Source organism: Sardina pilchardus, chromosome 1 (assembly GCF_963854185.1).
Source record: "Sardina pilchardus chromosome 1, fSarPil1.1, whole genome shotgun sequence".
In the NCBI taxonomy this organism is placed as follows: domain Eukaryota; kingdom Metazoa; phylum Chordata; class Actinopteri; order Clupeiformes; family Clupeidae; genus Sardina; species Sardina pilchardus.
Genome location: NC_084994.1, coordinates 50,086,739 through 50,092,357, shown reverse-complemented (window position 1 = coordinate 50,092,357; position 5,619 = coordinate 50,086,739). Strand labels below are relative to the sequence as shown.

The following is a 5,619-nucleotide window of genomic DNA, read 5'->3' as shown; positions in this document are numbered from 1 at the left end:
ACGCTTTTAAAAATGACGCTTTTTGGGAGAAGAAATAACTCATCACACGCCTCTTGTCTAAGCAGCGCCACCTTCGTCGTGGCTGACAAAATGGTAGGGAAATGTGCATCACCAAAATACAGTAGTAACTATGCAGGCCTATGCAGTGTAACTTAACTTATTGTTTTACTTAAGTTACATTTATACACAGTATTTTGAAATATGTTTTTGAGGACCATATTTGTATTAGCTAGATAGCCTTTATCACTTGGGACCGTTCTGTGCTTGCCTACCACCATAATGGCAACGTAGGCCTATACTAGGCTACTTTTTGATTAATGCATGATGGCGTATAACTATATTCATGGGTTTCATCAGGTCCCTTTCCACAGGTGTATTAATCAAGCACCATGCAGTCTGCATGTGTAATCAATGTGCTTGATTTGATACACCTGTGGAAAGGGACCTGATAAAACCCATGAATAGGCCTTTATTAAAAAAAAAATAGGTCCACACAGTCAAGCATAATATTGCAGCTCGTTTGCATAAGCTTTTATACAGACGACAGGATAATTTAGTTGGTCTAGTCTAGTGTTTCTCACTCACTCACCGAAACCTTGGCTTTGGGGAGGGGTCACACCCGTCCATGCACCTTCCTCCTTCTCTGACCGTTTCGCAGAGCCATGCCCGTCATGCATAAACATGAATTAGTAATAGCACGCCCTACCTCTTCGTGAGTGGTGAGGTTCATCTTGGGAATATTGATAGGAATACTGTGATCTCCAACAAATTGCAGAAAAAGGACTTTTTTGAATTTTCCGTGCCATCGGGAAGACCATGGCGCACGCCAGGAGCTACCGTGCGTCATTTTTGGTTATTTTACTGCAAGTTGTTCTGATTTGCTCCGCTCAGGTAAGTGATTAAAGTATTTATAACCTATTCATTACCTTCGCTTGTGTACGTATCCATGTAGCCTACTTACAGTCTCTTTCGTTTTAATGAGTCGCAATCACTTCTTTAGGCTACTGTTTACATTTTACACCTGTGCGTTTTGTGGGGTCTGTCAAATAGTCATGGCTGTTGGAAATCATTTCTGCTATAGGCTTTAGTTAAGGTAATCTGTGTCTACACACAGACTTTAACACAAATACTTCTTCTCCAAGAGGCTGTCATATGAAGTATGTATGAATAGGTGAATGAATATGTGAATGGGTATTTGTCTATCCCTCAAGATATATGGATACAATTTTGCAGTTAATTAAACAGATGTCAACATCTGTTCTCACTTTCTGGTATCAGAAGGGAGCCTTTGTACAGTGTTGTGAATATATCCTGACCTTTTCTACCAGATCCAGGTTGGGTGTCATACAATGGGGCTATTGTGCTAGGTGCACAAGGATAACAGTGCATGAGAATTTAAAGGTAAAACACACTCAAAAGGATTTAATGTTGATTATTTATTTTTTCAGAGAGGTGCCCCAGGTCCGGTAGGGCCCCCTGGTCCTGCAGGTCTTACTGGTTACCCAGGAGTCGACGGCATTGATGTAAGTAACATAGACTATGCTATTTTGGCACTGCCATGCCATTTTTCAAATCAATATTTTTCATGGAAAGTGGGACGATATATGTGCTAGATTAATATTCTGATGTTTTGATTTCAGGGGGACAGAGGACCTGGGCCTGGTACAGACGGTGGCCCTGTGAGTAGCCTTGTATGACTTGCAGAGTATTGTTGTGCACAAGGGCATCATGCCTCAGACCAAATTACAATTTTCTCTCACATTGTAGGGACTTGATGGAGATGATGGCAAAAATGGAGCTAACGGATTGGCTGGAGCCCCAGGAGCTGATGTGAGTTTGTTGGTCTTTTTTTTCTAGATTTGGGCTGTTGCAAAGCAAAGCATTGGTCAGTCAAGGTATCATAAATGAAATATCTCTAACATGGATGGCTGCATGAGACATTTATGTTGGCTCCTAAGCACACACGGCAAAGGGGGAAAAAAAGTGTGATTGAAACGCTCAGTAGACTACATGAATCTGGCCATTTATAGCCGACCAGGGGGAGACTCAAAAAAGCTTCCTGGTGGAAACAGAGGGGGTTTTGTGTGAGCTTAGCACCGTGGGGACGGCACTATACTGTAGCCCTTGAAATGACTGTAGCCGCAGACTGGCAAACTCAGAGAGAGAAAATGGCATCAGCATGTGCTGTCCGCAGAGCGAGTGGTGCTGAAGATGGAGGATCAGCTCAGAGGATGAAATGATCAGGCATCAGATAGTGGGAAGCAGGATGACAGTGATCAGGCAGTGTGAGATGCTATTTGGAAGAGAAAATGTGCAAGTCTCCATTTCTGAGGGAAACGTGAACGCAGAGCACAAAATCTGGAGATGTCTAAGTATATTTTATAATATACATTTGTTCTATGTGAAATTTCTTTTTTTTGGCGGATGTTCAGTGGTTGTGAGTTGGTGGATGGTTGGTGTGAGTTGGTGTGAGTGGCTGTGAACTAAGGAGAGTCTGTGTCTGACAGCAAAAACTGGTGGAAAAGGAGGTGGAGTTTGAACTTGGGGGTGGTCAGACCTCTTCGAGCATCCTCCACCCGCCCAACTTCATCTGAACAGAAGTTCTTTATTATAGGTATCCTAGACCTAGAGTTAAAGGAGATCTGTACATTTGTACCATCCTAACTCCCAGGTGTGAGAGTTTTTAGAGCAATATGATAGTTGTTGCATGCATGGAAATTGGGAGTAATCTCTACTATCCTTGACACGGCATTAACTAAAGCGGCACTTGGAAAAGTGCAGATCCCTGCCGAGGCCAAATGTCAATGAATGTGTGAATGAAAGGTCTATCCCATGATTCAAATCTGCTACATTCTTTCCTGACCGATGCTATAATGCCTACCATGTGTTTTGAGAATGAGCCTGGTAGTTTTTGCATGAAACAGACAGATACATAAATGGAAACAAAGTCATAATCTTTTTGGTGGAGGTGTGGATAATTCACAAATCAACAACTGCTATTACAGCATTTCTTTAAACGTTTGTTGTTTACTTACTATACAATGAAATGTTCATAAAACGAATGAATGAATAGCTCATACAAAACTTTATAGTGTAGTATAGCTCCCCCCAAAAAGTTTATTGTTCTCGAGTTCATACTGAGGAAAATTATCTTATAGGTTTTGTTTGATGTGAATTAAAGTCTAGATATATTATTTAATGTAAACTAATTCAAATTCAGGTCGACTTTGATATTTACGTATTTTTCCCTAACCTGGCTATCACCAGACTAAGCGCAATCTTTTAAAAAAGTAACATTAGTCTGGGGAGTCTTGTATTTCTACTGCCCTAGAGGCATGATCAGTGGGCATATTTGAAATGACTCTGTACGCATTTGGATAGAACCAATCAGACCAATGATCTGGGTGCGCTTGGTGGATAAGCCAGTTTGTGATTGGTTCCAGCAAACGTGGACAGGAAGCATTGTGCATGTGCAGGTTTCTAGCCTGAGCTGCGGGGCGAAATCCAATCGCCGGCAGTTGGGGCTGGGTTTACCCAGTCTAATTTTCCTCCTGTATTAGCTCTAGAATGCTGAGGTGAAATTAGCTGAAAGATGGTTTGGTGGGGTTATATAGACTCAGAAATCACGTGACCTTCCTAAAACAGGGGGGAGGGGGTACCACAGAACACGCCTATGGGTAAACTTGAGTCAATAACTCTAGAAAAGACACTTGTGTGTGTTGAATTCATATGACATAGTGAGAATTGTATTGAAGCATATATTGCCAGATTTGCAACTGCAGTTGACAGTGAATATACTGTATCACTGCATTCAGCTGTGTAACTGGTTGAGAATGTTACACAACAGTTCATGATTGGGGTGGGAAAATGACAATGGTGGACTTTATTTATGGTAAGCTTTGCTTACAGTTTTTGCCCGTTGCTTGAACACTATAGACCCATGCTTAGACTAAAGTATCACAACTTGAAGTTTTGTTGCAATATCTCAAACACATGTACCTATCCCTTAAACAAAAGTGCTGCTTTGCACTCTAGTTTCAATTCTGCAACACACTTACTCCTTTATGCAACACACTTGGTCCTGCATACTACTCTCTATATCATACATAGACACTTCGTTCAAAAATGAAATCTCAGAGTACCATTTGTTTAACACATATATCCAAAATACAAAACACATCGGGTAATTGCAACCTCTCAAATACACACCTGAACGCACTTACTTGCAAAACTGAACACCAATCAGCCATCTACAAAAAGCCCTCAGTTTTGCCATTGGAAATGGTGATGTCAATGGTATATTTCCCAGTGTTGTGTCATGTTTACGTGTGTTTAGAGTTTTGGCACAATGAGCGAAGTTTTGCAACAGGTATTCAAGCAAATATGTTTTATATAAAGTAGACTAGTGTGTTCCTCCCGATCTGAAAATGTATGCATATGATGCAAGTGTGTTTCATTTTGTCACCAGAGTTATATTTTGACAAGGGATTGTTAGGTTTTGATAGCAGAGTTTAGGTACTGATAGTAGAGTTTCAATTTGACATAGATGTGAAAGGTATATTTCCTACTGTTGTGTTATGTTTACTTGTGTGTAGAGTTTTGGCACAGTGAGCAAAGTTTTGCAAAATGTGTTCAAGCAACAGGCAAAAACTGTAAATGTGCTTTGAAATGACCAAATGAAAAGTTATATGTCGGTTTTGGATGATGGCATCATAGCAAGATAATGAATAAAATAATAGAGATTATGTATCAGTAAAGTTATTGGGATCACATTTAGCTGTGTAAGTTCCCTGATTCTAGTGACCCTCCTCTCATGTATGCGACCCAAATTAGGTGAGTTTACATGGACACTTTTAATCCGAATGGATTCGGAATAACGGCGCAATCGGAATAAAAATGACACATATGAACACCTTCATCGGAATAAAACTGATGATTGGATAATCGGAAAAGGCTGGTGTATTCCGTTATTATTCCGATTAAACTGCTATGTGTAAGGTCGGTCAGGTTCCCCGCTGTAGGTTCTCAAGCAAAAGCAGAGCAGCATCGACTATGCCGACCAAAGATTCTAGAGCACCTATAAGCACCTGACCGGAATAGAATGTACCCGATGTAAACAGATGACTCAAAGTTTTCATTTGGATAGTTTACCAAAAAAATCTGTTCATGCAAACCCACCTGGTCAGTACCAGCTATAGGCTTACAGTAATGGATCAAGGTCCATTCAATGAAATCAACTCAAACTCATTTTCTCTACAGGGTCTGACTGGACCTGTTGGTGACCCTGGCCCTGATGGAGTTCCTGGACCAAACGTAAAGCATTTCCTCCAACAAACATCTTGAATCATCTGTGTTATAATACCATTATGAAAGTGTCCATTGATTGTCCGGTTAATTGTCTAGTATCTGGACTGATACTAGTTAAGGAGTTGTTGTGTTAGACATATGTTGTGTTAGACATACAGTATGTTGTCTAACAATATCCATGACCTTTAGTGAGAGCGAAGAATTCAGGTGATGACCTTCAGCTGAGTAACCGCAACTGACTGTTTTACTGTAGGGAGAGCCTGGAGCACCTGGACCCCGTGGGATAGCAGTAAGTAAACAGCGCGTCAAACA

General features: G+C 40.8%; 1 long non-coding RNA gene across 1 annotated transcript; it reads left to right on the top strand.

Annotated features, from left to right (window-relative positions):
• Positions 1 to 1,510: 1,510 nt before the first annotated feature.
• On the top strand, positions 1,511 to 5,585 carry LOC134080083 (uncharacterized). The gene is made up of 5 exons (XR_009939161.1): positions 1,511 to 1,523; positions 1,641 to 1,679; positions 1,768 to 1,830; positions 5,260 to 5,313; positions 5,561 to 5,585. It is a non-coding gene; the product is annotated as an uncharacterized LOC134080083 (long non-coding RNA).
• Positions 5,586 to 5,619: the final 34 nt, after the last annotated feature.